At 45.6% G+C, this 14,763-nt stretch overlaps 1 pseudogene; it reads left to right on the forward strand.

Moving 5' to 3' along the window:
• The first annotated feature begins 4,280 nt into the window (after nucleotides 1–4,280).
• On the forward strand, nucleotides 4,281–13,544 carry LOC145813987 (25S ribosomal RNA; annotated as a pseudogene).
• The last annotated feature ends 1,219 nt before the right edge of the window (nucleotides 13,545–14,763 follow it).

Consider the following 14,763-nt stretch of genomic DNA (forward strand, 5'->3'; position numbering starts at 1 on the left):
AAACAAGTATAGACTAGATTGCCTAAGTTGGAACAAAGCATCGCATATCCGTTTGTTTTGAAAATGGATTGAAGTTTACTACTCGCAAGTAGGCTAAAACACGGGTTTCGATGAATTATTCCAACTCAAGCAACCCAACCTCCACCCACAGGCATTCAGGCAGTTATATCACATAAGCACATAACCTCATGGTAAGCATGCTATCACAGCAGTCACTCACACACATGCAAGGATGCTAAAGCATAAATACTTACCGAGTACTCCAAGCCATAACAGAAACTAGTTAGTAATCAATGCATGATCCTAGTTCATGTTAAGATGGCTAATGCAACACATGCAAAAATGCAACTAGGATTGGCTCGGCTATTCTAAACATGGCATATGAAATGCAACAGATAACATGTATTCAACTTGGAATAGAAATACAATGCAGTTAGCATGATGCGCCGAGCCCGGTGCATGCAATACAAATGAATGAATGCAAGCATGCGAACATATAGATGCTAATTGAAACATGCCCTAAAACTAACCATCATAAGCAAGTAAATAAAAGGGGAGAAAGACATGGGGTTAGAAGACATACATCACACACACGCACACTTATTACAACATTGCCCTCCTCGGAGGGTCCGAATAAATAATACACAACGAAATGAATAACTAACTACAACTAATTATTACACAACACTAACTAATTAACAAATTTAACTAAGCAAGCAATAGAACTATCATGCAAGGTACATGAAATGGACTGCCTCAGCTCTGCCTTGGATGGCAATGAATGCATGCATGCTTGAATCGCTTTGTCGGGAAATCCATCGCGATGTTCCGACTTGCCTTTGTTTGCAATTGACCTCAAAACACTACACAAGGCTCCAGAAGGCTGAAACTTCACCCTGGGAAGCTGTGGGAAGGCTGCCGACCAGCCCTTGGCCTTGGAGACCACCTGACGACCACCCTTTGTGGTGGAGACCAAAAGAGGTGGTCGACCTGCCAGAAAAGCTGGTCGGCCAACCAGTTTCTGCCTCCTGTTCCTGGTTTTTTTCAACACAGGGCAAGAGAGAGGCATAGCAAGGTATTTTCAACATATGTATGCACAATCACTCTCCCCGTCATTGCATGAGCTCTAGGGAGTGTAGTCCTCGATCCTCGTGCCACCAATCACGCATCTCAATGCATGATGGCCAAGGAGTTGAATTGCACGACTCAATGTGAAATGAAAGCACAAATGGACATCTAAAGCCAACAACTCTATCATGGATAGTCAAGAGTGTCGGCGACCGAGAATTGAAACAAGTAAAGCTTCAAACAATGCTGCCTCAACTCTGCTCTAAGGAGTTGAACATGCATGCATTCTGTTTCTCGCCCCGAAAAGCCCACCGGTTTGCTCTTGAGAGGCTCTGTTTGCATGGTGTCTCCAAGAACTTTCTGCTCCACCTTACCAAACCAATGCTGAGGAATGCACCAGTGGCCTGCCAGCCATGGGAGCTTGCTGTCGGCCACCTGGCGGCCAAAGATGTGTACTGCCGGCCAAGGATGAAGCAGTGCCAGCCATCAGTGAGGCACTGCCGGCCATTGGTGTACTGTGTCACCATTTTGCAACAGAGCTCAAACTAGAGGAAAATGGAGGGTCTCCCAAGGGTATGTTTGTACTATGCCCCTCCTTATCATCTCAAAACATCAAAGGAGTTGCACTATTGAATCCAAGACCACCAATCAAGCATTTTGAATGCATGATGGCCAAAGATCCAACTTGTACACATTCAATAAATGCACAAAACAAGACTCTAGGACCACTACCCTATCATGCATGATCAAGGGCAATGGAGACAAAGGAAGATTGGCTCATTTTCATCACTTTGATTATGAAATGGACCAATCTTCCTTATGTTCAATATAATGTCCGATTGAACACAATGCAATGCAAACAATCATGCTTATCTTGGCCATGTTTTACTTGATTCAATTCTTGTTTACACATTTTAAGTTACCAAACCATTCTTTAATTGATTTGTCCAAATGTGAAAGTCTTCTAATGAGAGAGAGGTCAATCAAAAGATGACTTAAGACATGAGAGAGACCATGCCTTTGACTAGGAGGAACCCTCAAATGAGGGTTAAAGCCATTTAAGCACAAGCCTCAATCTTGAGCTTAAACACAACTTTAAGACTAACCAACCCTCAAAACAAATAGAAAAATGAAGAAATGTGGGAGGTGGTAGAATTTCAGTGCTGAAATGGCATGAAACACAAGACTCTAACATGCAAACAACTCATGTACAACATGTTAGGGGACTTAAGCATTAAAACTAGTGAAGAGCTTTACACTAGAACCATGTAATATCAAACTCAAATGGCTAAACCAGCCCTAGACAGACCTCAAACATGTCAAAACAGTGGCCAAAACAAGCTGAAATTGTAGCATGAAAAGCAAAAAAGACATGCTCATGTACTGGCTCATAAACAAGGCACAAAGCACACCTCTCAAAACTAATGAAAGAGTGGAATATGTGAGAGTGTGACAAGGCTACATGCACTGAAATCATGTGTGAAATGATGCTATGACATGCAAACAACTCAAGCAAAGCATGTTAGGGGCCTTAAACCACTAAGCTAGTCAAGGCCTTTGCACTACAACCATGCATAACAAGTCTCATATGACCAAGACCACTCAAAACAGAGTTAAGGCATGCTAAATCAGTAGCAAAAATGTGCTGGAGTTGAGCTAACACAAGCTAGAATGATAGGCTAACTCATTAGGCATGCTAGGCTAGTGAGCAAAATTACACTACAAGTGTAAGAAGTAAACAAGAGGTGCTCCAACCATCCAAAAACAGAGTTATAACATGTCAAAATAAGCCAAAAACATGCTTGAACTAGGCTACAAAAAGGTAGAAAAGCATGCTCAAATACTAGGTCATCTACACATGCAAACAAGATATGAGGTGAGGGGACCACCCCCTCCTATTTTGGTCCACAAAACCAACTTTCTACCACTAAAATTCTTCTGGAATTCAGTGGTTAAAAGGCCAAGAAAAGGGGGTTTTAAAAGCTTTGAAAGAAGGCTCAAAAAGCTTTACAAGCCAATGAGCAAAGGGGGGAACCACCCCCCTAACTAAACAAGACTCAAACCACTATTTTAGAACCTTAAAAGACAGTTTTTAGAGGTTAGAACCAGCCTCAAAATAGTGTAAAAGATGGCCAAGCACTTAACCAAAACAAAGCTTAAAAGGGACAAGTTCTTACCCTTGAAGCACAGCAACAAAACAGCAAGAATTCTGAGCTAAAACAACTTTAGACCTCAAATAGGACCTCCAAGGACCTCAGCTCCAAGATGAAGGTATTTGGTCAAGAGGTTGTATGCAAAAATGTAAAGAAAACTCACTTTCAACCACAATATAGAAAGAGAGAGAGAATTCTAGAGAGAGTGTGTGAAATTTTGCTCACAAAAATTTTGAACCCCTCAAATGGGGAGAGAGCCCCCATTATATAGAAAATCAAGCTAAAAGCTTGCTTCCATCCCTTCATACACGTGTATGGAGATGGCCTTCAATGATCAACAGCTAGCAAAGAAAATATCTAAAAAAGGAGAAAAATGCCTCCTCTAGCTGACCGTTCACTTCAAGTGGCCGGTGAAGGGAACAAGTGGTCGACAAGTGCCAAAAGGGGGGCCAACAAGGCTAAAAAATGAGAAAAATGGTCGTCGGCCAAGTGGCCGACCGTCCACTTGTGGTGGTCGGCCGGCCACCAAAAATCTGCTTCCAAGCCCAACTTCAAACGGACATATCTCCTTCGTCTGGACTCCTTTGCAGGTCATTCTTGTGCCTAAATTGAAGCCCCAGAAGTATGCTTTCCAATGGTGATAGCCTAACATCAAAATTCCATGCGTGCTAAGAGATATCCCTCTTTGAGTGAAGACTTCTCAGTTTCGGTCCAACCGGATTGATGTCTAACTTCAACCAGCCATATCTCCCTCATCTAGGCTCGGCTTTAGGAGATTCTTGAGTGCAAAATGAAGCCCCAGAAGTCCTCTTTCCAATGGTGGTGGCCCCATAGCTGAAATCCAAGTGTGAAAATAGATAGGCCTGATTTAGTGAGGGCTGCTCGACTCTCCCTTAACGATTCATGCCCAACTTCTTTCCCGATTGGGTTTCTTCCCTCTCCTCCAATTTTCTTCAACTCCAAACCCCTAAATAAGGTGTTTTAAAGATTTTTTCCAAAGAATTCACCTCTCTTTCATTCATTTCCACTTTGTCCTTTCTCAGTTTACCGAAAAGCGCAACATTTAACAAAATGCGAGCCTTGGAACATCGTAGAAGCATTTTCAAAAATGTTTTGAAAGAGAGGGTTTTAAGGTCTAAAATATTTTTGGTCAAAATCATTTTGGTCCAAAAATGGGGTGTAAGGTTGGGATTTGACTCTCTCCTCTTGCCGAAGAAATCGAACCTTTGCACTGCATAGCCTGCACCATCGAATGATCAATCAGTGGCGCCCAAGTCTTAAGGACGGTCAAAAATGGGGTGTCTACAGATGTCTACGAGTCGGCTTGTTTGGGAATGCATCCCTAATCGGGCGATAAATTCCATCCAAGGCTAAATACGGGTACGAGACCGATAGCAAACAAGTACCGCAAGGGAAAGAAGAAAAGGACTTTGAAAAAAGAGTCGAAGAGTTCTTGAAATTGTCAAAAAGGAAGCGGATGGGAGCTGGCAATGCACCCCGGTCGGATGTGGAACGACAACTAGCCGGTCCGCCAATCGACTCGAGTTGTGGACCGATGTGGATTGGGGCAGAGGCCAAAGCCCGGGCAGTCAAAAATCCCGCGGAAACGCCTTCGCCTCGATCGTGGCTGGCAGCGCTCGCCCTCAAGCGTGCTTCGACATTTGCGCCCTCCTGGCACCGACTTGCGAGCTCCCCATTCAGCCCGTCTCGAAACACGGACCAAGGAGTCTGACATGTGTACGAGTTAATGGGTGAGTAAACTTGTAAGGCACAAGAAAGCTGATTAACGGGATCCCCTCGCGGGTTACACCGTTGAACGACCTTCATCTTCTGAGAAGGGTTCAACTGTAAGCATGTCTTTCGGGACCCGAAAGATTGTGAACTGTGCCTGAGCGAGGTGAAGCTAGAGGAAACTCCGGTGGAGACCCATAACGATACTGACGTGCAAATTGTTCGTCTGACTTGGGTATAGGGGCAAAAGACAAATCGAACCATCTAGTAGTTGGTTCCCTCTGAAGTTTCCCTCAAGATAGCTGCAGCTCGCCTGTGAGTTCTATCAAGTAAAGCCAATGATTAGAGGCATCAAGGGCGCAACACCCTCAACCTATTCCATGTTAAGCCTGGTCTGGCATGTACCCATACTTTTCACGTCAAAGCATGGTTATGTGATTACGTGTACGCGCCTATTCCATTGAGGGAATTATGGTTTGAGGGTGACGGCACCATTTCTGTGCTAGACGTGGTTTGTTTGTGTCCATGCCTTTTCAAGGCAAGGTATGGTTTAGCCGCGTGCTTTTTTCACTCCATTCATTGCATCCATTGCATTCTAGTATGCACATTGCATTGTATATAGCATATATTGCACGCATTTACTGCATATCCATTGGATCACCTCCATTCTATCGCTCGCGCCTTTCCATATTAAGCTTGGTTTGGCATGTGCCCATACTTTTCACGTTGAAGCATGGTTATGAGATTTTGTGTACGCACCTATTCCACTGATGGAATTGTGGTTTGAGGGTGACGGCACCATTTCCGTGTTAGACGTGATTTGTTTGTGTCCATGTCTTGTCTAGGCAAGATACGGTTTGGCCGCGCGCCTTATCCATTGCATTCATTACATTGTAGTGTAGTGTGTTGCATCCAGCATTTAGGATCACGATCTTTCCTCAGCAGATCATTCCTCACTTATATCATGCCGCCCAATTACTTGTATCTTGTGTTCCGTCTACACACACATAGTCCTGTATGTGTACGCGCCTATTCCACTGAGAGGATTGTGGTTTGAGGGTGTCGGCACCTTTTCTATGGTAGACAGAGTTTGATTTTGCATCTCCATCCTCTTCATGATATTTGTATGGTTTTGTACTGCTTATGGTTTGATCATCCCGAATGCATTGCATATTATTTGCATTGTTTCATTACATTGCATTGCATAAATCCTGAATTTTCAAACCGGCTTCGCTTAGCGTATAAGTCCAATTATCAAACCAGCTTCGCGAAAGCGTATAAGTCCAATTTTCAAGCCGGCTTCGCGTAGCGTATAAGTCCAATTATCAAAATCTTCCTGGATATTTTTTTGCATCTTGCCCCTGAACTACGCTGGTTTGATTCCTTGCAAAGGGATACGTAGGCAGCCTGCGAGCACAACCATTTATTTATCTATATTTTGCCTGTTTGTCTAAGTCTTTGGCCTTGTCAAAAATGGGTCGTCTCTGGGCTTTGGTATTCACTCCCGTCACTCATGACTTCTAAGTTCTGTCAAAGAGGGGCAACTGTAGGCACCCCATTTTTGACCGACCTTAAGACTCAGACGTCATCGATTGAGCGCTCAGTGATCGCGCATGTTGTGCTCGTTCTGAGGTCACGAAGTCTCGGCTGAGAGCCTTGCCTTTGGACTTCAGGACTTTTTGTGCTTCACCTCGGTTTACGAACCAGGTCTTGTTTTCTCTATGTTCTCTTCCCGAAGGGAGGGAGGGGTCTCGTAGACCATCTCTCAATGACCGTAGGCTACGCTTCATGGTCGTAGGCCACTTTTCCCGTTTGGAGACCAGTTTCCAGTTTTCAGAGCCGTCAACCGTGCGCCTCGGTTCGGGACCGCTTAACTACCTTCGTTTGCTTTGATTTTTGGCACACACCTTGTTTCCTCTCTTTAGAGGGACACTGTGGACCGGGAGACCACCTTTGTGGTCGCACGCCACTTCCGATTCTTAATAGTCAGTTTTCGGGGCCCCCGGCTGCTCGTTTTTGCACCCGAACCTTCGTTTTGCATCGGTGTGGGTTCATTTTTGGCATGGACCCTAGTTTCATTGTTTGGAAGGTGGTACAAGGGTGGGAGACCACCTTTTCTCCTTGGAGACCACTTTTCTCCCGCCGGTCGGTTTTCTTGTCAGGTAAGTGGTCTCCCTCACTTTTGAGCCACAATTTCTAGTCTCTCATACCACCATTGAGTTGCATTTACCTGGGAGACCACCAATATGGATAGGCCGACCACCTTTTCAGCTTGACCCTTTCGAACCTGGTCGGCCGACCAGGGCAAGGGGTCGGCCGACCACCTGAACTGGTTGGCCAACTTTCTGCTTTTTTGTCTCTTTGAGTGCTATCCAGCTGTGCCAGTTGGGAGGCATTTGCCCCATCCTCTGAGGATTGACCCTCTTGTTTTGGCTTCTTAAAGAAGCTTGGTCCCTTTTTCTTCTTAAAGAAGCTTGGTCTAGCTTCCTCAAGAAACTTGACCCTTTTGGTTTAGCTTCCTTTAGAAGCTTGGCCTCTTTGCTCCAAGCTTCTTAGAGAAGCTATGGACCTCCTCTTCTATAAGAGGGAGCCTCTCCCTCATGAGCCAAGGTTGAGAAATTTTGACTAAGGCATATACATACACCTCTCTCTATCTCTTTACATCCAAGCTCCATAGCTCTATTGTTCTTACACCATTGCACTACACCTCCTATCCTAACACCTCCACCATCACTCTAAGCACCTTGGAGCTGGTTTTCAGAGGTTGAAGGCTTACTATTTTGGTCCAGAAGCTGCTGGCTCTTTTGACTACAAGGGTAACTCTCATTTTCCCCCTTTTTTGTATTGTTTTGCTTCATATCTTAGTCTAGTTTGCAAGAATATTTGGGCTTTGTCATAAACTGAAAAAAGTCTTTTTTTAAGCTTCTTAACATGTTTGTTTAAGACCTCTTTTCTGTTGGGGGTCATCTACTCCCTTGCATGCTTCATTTCTCTTTTTTTTGAGCCATGCATTAGGGCCTTTGTGTTGAGCTTTGTTGGCCCTTTTGACCATTGAAATCCAGTGGGTTTTTAGTGGTTATTATGTATTTTTGAGCATCAAAATCAGAGAGGGGTGACCCTCTCACCCCTTGTCTTGTTTTCTAGCAATATTGGCCTTACAAAGGAGCCCATATTTGCACACTTCTTGAGCATGTTTCAGGCCATTATTTGTGAGTTTTATAACCTGCATGAACTCTGTCCAGAGTTTTTTTTTCCATGTTAGGTGTCTATCTTGCATGTGTAGAGTAATCCTCTTCATGGCCTTTCAAAGGAGCCTTCATTTGCATGCTTCCTAGCCTCATTTTAGGCCTTTTTTAGAGAGTTTTAGGGCCCTCATAACCTCTGTCCAGAGTTTTTTTTGACATGTTAGGTGTCTATTATACATGTGTAGAATAACCCTCTTATTGGCCTTTCAAAGGGACATATCATTCTTGCATGCATTGACTGAGTTTCAGTAGGTTTTTGGTCATATTTTGGCATGGCATACTTCTGTTTTTGGTTGGTTTGGTGACCTCTCATGTGCTTCATATAGTTGTAGTGCAAATCATGGTTCACTAGCTTGTTTTGCATGATGTTTTGGCCGCCTTTTCTAGCATATTTTGGCCATGCCTTAAACTGATTTTGTGCATATTTTGGACTGCCTTAGCTCTGTTTTTGGGTCTCATGGTTGAATGATGTTTGTTTTGCATGCCTGTAGTTCAATATCCATGCTTAACTTTGAGTTTTGAGGTCCATCGCATGCATATACTGAGGTGTTTTCATGTTTTGGGGCCATTGCACATCATATTTCAGAGCTTATATGCATGCCATATTCCCATGATTTCCACTCTTTAAGTGCATTAGAGAGTCGGGCTTGTATGCCTCATTTACCGACCATTGCATGGGCTTCATTTGAATGCATTCTGAGCCATCATTTTAGACCAATTTCCCACTGTCTTGGACCTGCCTAGGGTCTGTTTGGGGTTGGTTTTTCCATTTGTGCATTGCTTTGTGTACCTCTAGTGTAACGCACTTCACTAGTTTCGGTATTCGGGCCATTTAGCATGCATCGTGTGAAGTGTTTGCATGATTCGGAACCATTGTGTATCATATTTCAGAGCTGGATCATGTGCCCTTCTATGCCATATTTCATCCTTTGCCATGCTTTGTTAGAGTTGTATGTTGTGCCTTAGGATCGGTCCTTTTTCATCCGTGCATGTTTGCATGTATTTCGGTTGTCTCATTTTCATCATATGGCCACTGATTTGGGTGTGGCTGAGGTCCACTCATGTTGGTTTAAGTCCATCTTGCATTGTGTATGCCATTTAGTTCACGTTGTTGCATGATTTGATCATTGCATTGTGTATGCCTTGTTCGTTTCATTGTGTTTGTTAGTCTTCATATGCAATGCGTATGCCATATAGAATCATCTTGCATTGAGTATGCCATTGATTATTTCATAGCATTCTGTATGCTAGTAGCATGTTTGCATGTCATCCCTTGCATGTTTGCGTCATGCAGTGGCATTTGCATCTAGGTTGCATGTTAGAGTTGCATTCATGCATGTCATGCGTATTGCATTGTGTTTGGAGTAGGGTTTAGTCCAAACATGGGAAACGAGGGACGTTTCGTACTCCAAGTGACGGATCATGCCTCGATTCTCGATCGCCGACACTCTTGACTATCCATGATAGAGTCGTTGGCTTTAGTTGCTTATATGTGCATTCATGTCCCATTGAGTCGTGCATTCGACTCCTCGGCCATTATGCATCGAGATGCGTGATTGATAGCACGAGGATCGAGGACTACACTCCCTAGAGCTTGTGCAATGATAGGGAGAGTGGTCATGTACACATTTGTTGAAAATACATTGCCTTTTCTCTCTTTTGCCTTTGTTGCGGAAAAACCAAAAACCAGAGGTGGAAACTGGTCGGCCAACCAGATTTTCTGGCAAGCCGACCACCCTCTTTGGTCTCCACCACAAAGGGTGGTCGGCAGGTGGTCTCCCATGATAATAACTGGTCGGTGGCCTTCCCAAGGTGGAGTTTCAGCCTTCTGGAGCTTTGTGCAAGTTTCTAAGATCAATTGCAAACAAGGGTGAGGCGAGGCATCGCGATGGAATTTACCGACAAGGCGACTCAAGCATGCATACACCTTTCATCATTCGGAACAGAGTTGAAGCGGTCCATTTATCTTGCATGCTAATTTATTTGCTTTTCTAGTTAATTTGTTGATTAATTAGGGTTTTGTAATATTTAATTAGCTAGAGTAATTAATTATTTATTCGAACTATATTATTTATTCGGACCCTCCGAGCGAGGGCACAATTGTAATAAGTGTGCGTGTGTGTGATGTATGTCTTCCAACCCCACGTCTTTCTCCTTTTTATTTACCAGCTTATGATGGTTAGATTAGGGCATGTTTCAATTAGCATACTTATGCTTACATGTTTGCATCATTCATCTGTATTGCATGCACCGGGCTCGGCGTATCATACTAACTGCATTGTATTTCAATTCCGAGTTGAATACGTGTATTAGTTGTTGCATTTCATATGCCATTTTAGAATAGCCGAGCCTATCTTAGTTGCATTTTTGCATGTGTTGCATTAGCCATCTTAACATGAACTAGGATCATGCATTGATTACTAACCAGTTTCTATTTTGGCTTGGAGTACTCGATAAGTATTTATGCTTTAGCATCCTTGCATGTGTGTGAGTGATTGCCATGATAGCATGCTTACCATGAGGCTATGTGCTTATGTGATATAGCTGCCTGAATGCCTGTGGGTGAAGGTTGGGTTGCTTGAGTTGGGATAATTCGTTGAAACCCGTGCTTTTAGCCTACTTGCGAGTAGCAAACTTCAATCCATTTTCAAAACAAACGGATGTGCGATGCTTTGTTCCAACTTAGGCAATCCAGTCTATACTTGTATGATGTGCGCATCACATAGTAAATCTAGGCTAATAACCAGAATAAGAGCACATAATGTTTTCAAAACTCGATATCATGGTTAGTAGAGGCCGATCTTTGATCGGATGAGCGAGGGTGCTCACGAAGTCACCTTCCCCAATCGTACCCAAGTTCCCGAGCCGAGGCAACTTTGGTGATGACAGACACGTGGCCTTAGGCACGAGTCAGGGTTTCCTAAATTCCCCACAAAATAAAATATTTAGGTAGCGACTCTGTATCTGGAAAAACAGTCCATGTTTGGCACTTCTTTCTAAAAATCTGTTTTCCAAAACGATTTGCCGGACTTGGACTCTTTGGTGATTTATCAATTTTGCATTGCCCTTTGCGAGATCAGATTAAAAACCGTGACATTTGAGTCTGAACTGTAGTGAGCCCAAATGAACAAAATGGGATTTCCCTCTCGGGACATTCGGGGACATCTACAGGAACTGGCAATGTGAGATAAACCGAAAGCCGGGTTACGGTGCCCAACTGCGCGCTAACCTAAAACCCGCTAAGGAGTGTGTAACAACTCACCTGCCGAATCAACAAGCCCCGAAAATGGATAGAGCTTAAGCGTACGACCCATTCCCGGCCGTCGAGGCAAATGCCAGGCCCCAATGAGTAGGAAAACACAGCGATCGCTACGAAACCTTGGGCACGAGCGACCGTTGGTACGAATCTTGGTAGTAGTAGCAAATATTCAAATGAGAACTTTGAAGGCCGAAGAGGGGAAAGGTTCCATGTGAATGGCACTTGCACATGGGTTAGTCGATCCTAAGAGTCGGGGGAAGCCCGATAGAGAGCATGTTCAGCATGTGCTTTGAAAGGGAATCGGGTAAAAATTCCTGAACAGGGACGTGGCGGTTAATGGCAACGTTAAGGAGTCCGGAGACGTCGGCAAGGGCCTTGGAAAGAGTTATCTTTTTTGTTTAACAACCTGCCCACCCTGGAAACGACTCAGCCGAAGGAAGTGTCTAGCGGCTGGAAGAGCACCGCACTTTACGTGGTATCCAATGCGCCCCTGGCAGCACTTAAACATCCAGAGGACCGAGTGCCTTCCACACCCGGTCATACTCATAATTGCATCAGGTCTCCAAGGTGAACAGCCTCTGGTCGATGGAACAATGTAGGCAAGGGAAGTCAGCAAAATGGATCTGTAACTTCGGGAAAAGGATTGGCTCTGAGGACTAGGCACAGGGGTCCCAATCCTGAACTCGTCGGTTGTCGGCAGACTGCTGGAGCTGCTCCCGCGGCGAGAGCAGGTCGTTGCGTGTTGGCTGAGGGACGGACTAGGAATGGTTCCTCGCTGGGCCTTCCCCAAGTAGCGAACTGTCGACTCAGAACTAGTACGGACAAGGGAAATCCGACTGTTTAATTAAAACAAAGCATTGCGATGGTCCCTGCGGATGCTCACGAATTGTGATTTCTGCCCAGTGCTCTGAATATCAAAGTGAAGAAATTCAACTAAGCGCGGGTAAACAGCGAGAGTAACTATGACTCTCTTAAGGTAGCCAAATGCCTCGTCATCTAATTAGTGACGCGTATAAATGGATTAACGAGATTCCCACTGTCCCTGTCTACTATCCAGTGAAACCATAGCCAAGGGAACAAGCTTGGCAGAATCAACAGGGAAAGAAGACCCTGTTGAGCTTGACTCTAGTCCGACATTGTCAAATGACTTGAGAGGTATAGGATAAGTGGGAGTCGGAAGCGGCAAAAGTGAAATACCACTACTTTTAACGTTATTTTACTTAATCCGTGAATCGAAGGTGGGGAACTGCCCCTCTTTTTGGGCCCAAGGCCAGCCTCGGCTGGCTGATCCGAGCAGAAGACATTGTCAGGTGAGGAGTTTGGCTGGGGAAGCAAAGATAACACAGGTGACCTAAAATGAGCTCAACGAGAACAAAAATCTCGTGTCGAACATAAGGGTAAAAGCTCGTTTGATTTTGATTTCCAATACGAATACGAACTGTGAAAGTGTGGCCTAACGATCCTTTAGACCTTCAGAATTTGAAGCTAGAGGTGTCAGAAAAGTTACCACATGGATAACTGGCTTGTGGCAGCCAAGTGTTCATAGCGACTATGCTTTTTGATCCTTTGATGTCGGCTCTTCCTATCATTGTGAAGCAGAATTCACCAAGTGTTGGATTGTTCACCCACCAATAGGGAACGTGAGCTGGGTTTACACCGCCATGAGACAGGTTAGTTTTACCCTACAGATGACAGTGTCGTAATAATACTTCAACCTAGTACGAAAGGAACCATTGATTCGCACAATTGGTCATCACGCTTGGTTGAAAAGCTAGTGGCACGAAGCTATCTTGCGCTAGATTATGACAAAACACCTCTAAGTCAAAATCTAAGCTAGAAGCGACGCATGCGCCCGCCGCTCGCTTGCCGACCCGCAGTAGGGGCCATCCGGCCCACAAAGGCACATGTCGTTGGTGAAGCCCGCGCGGAAGATGAGTTGCGCGGGCCGCCTTGAAGTACAATTCCTACCTCGAGCGGCGAGTAGAATCCTTTCTAGATGAATTAAATACACGACAGGGTATTATAAGTAACAGAGTGGCCTTGCTGCCACGATCCATTGAGATTCATCCCTGCATCACTCTGATTCGTCCCTCCTTCCATGTCCCTCCTATGACCGATTGCCTGCGAGGTCCGAAAACACATAATATAGCCCAAGTGTGCACCTCGGGACATGAAAACGATTGACGTGCATGTTGAAACGAAATTCCTAAGGCTTAAGGGGATTGTTAACACTATGACGAGTTGTGCAACGGTAGCCTTGGCCAGAATGCTACAGAGCATGACACAACCTTGGCCAGCACGTTGCAGCACAGATCGCAGCCTTGGCCAGCATGCCACGCCACAGCCTTGGCCAGCATGCCATGCCACAGCCTTGGCCAGCATGCTGTAGCACAGGTCACAGCCTTGGCCAGCATGCCATGCCACAGACTTGGCAGCATGCCATGCCACATCCTTGGCCAGCATACTGCAGCGCAAGCCGAAGCCGCAGCTTTGGCCAACATGCCACAGCCTTGGCTAGCATGCTGCAGCACAGGTCGTAGCCTTAGCCAGCATACCACAGCCTTGGCCAACATACTACAGCACAGGCCGCAACCTTGGCCAGCATGCCATAACTTTGGCCAACAGCATGAAGCACAGGCCGCAGCCCTGGCTAGCATGCCGCAGCCCTGGCTAGCATGCCGCAGCCCTGGCCAGCATGCAGCAGCATAGGCCGCAGCCTTGGCTAGCATGCCGCAGCCTTGGCCAGCAGCGTGCAGCACAGGTCACAGTCTTAGCCAGCCTGCCATAACCATGGCCAGCAAGCTGTAACACAGACCGCAGCCTTAGCCAGCAGCACAGGCCGCAGCCTTGGCTAGCATGCTACAGCACAGGCCACAACGTTGGCCAGTATACCACAACCTTGGCCAACAGCACAGGCCAAAGCCTTGGCCAGCAGTACAAAGCACAGGTCGCAGCCTTAGCCAGCAAGCCACATCATTGGCCAACATACTGCAACAAAGGCCGTAGCCTTGGCCAGCATGTCGCAACCTTGGCCAATATGTTGCAGCACAAGGCGCAGTCCTGGCCAGTATGCCACAGCCTTAGAGAGCATGTAGCAGCACAGGTCGCAGCCTTGGCCAGCAGTACGCAGCACAGGCTGCAGCCCTAGCTGGCATGTCGCAGCCTTGGCCAGCATGCTGCAGCACAGGCTGTAGCCTTAATCAGTATGCCATAGCCTTAGCCAGTAGCACGGAGCACAGGTTGTAGCCTTGGCCAACATGCCACAGCCTTGGCTAGCATGCTGCAACACAGGCTGCAGCCTTGGCCT

This window comes from Camellia sinensis, chromosome 15, assembly GCF_055761805.1.
Source record: "Camellia sinensis isolate YWXY chromosome 15, ASM5576180v1, whole genome shotgun sequence".
NCBI classification, from domain to species: domain Eukaryota; kingdom Viridiplantae; phylum Streptophyta; class Magnoliopsida; order Ericales; family Theaceae; genus Camellia; species Camellia sinensis.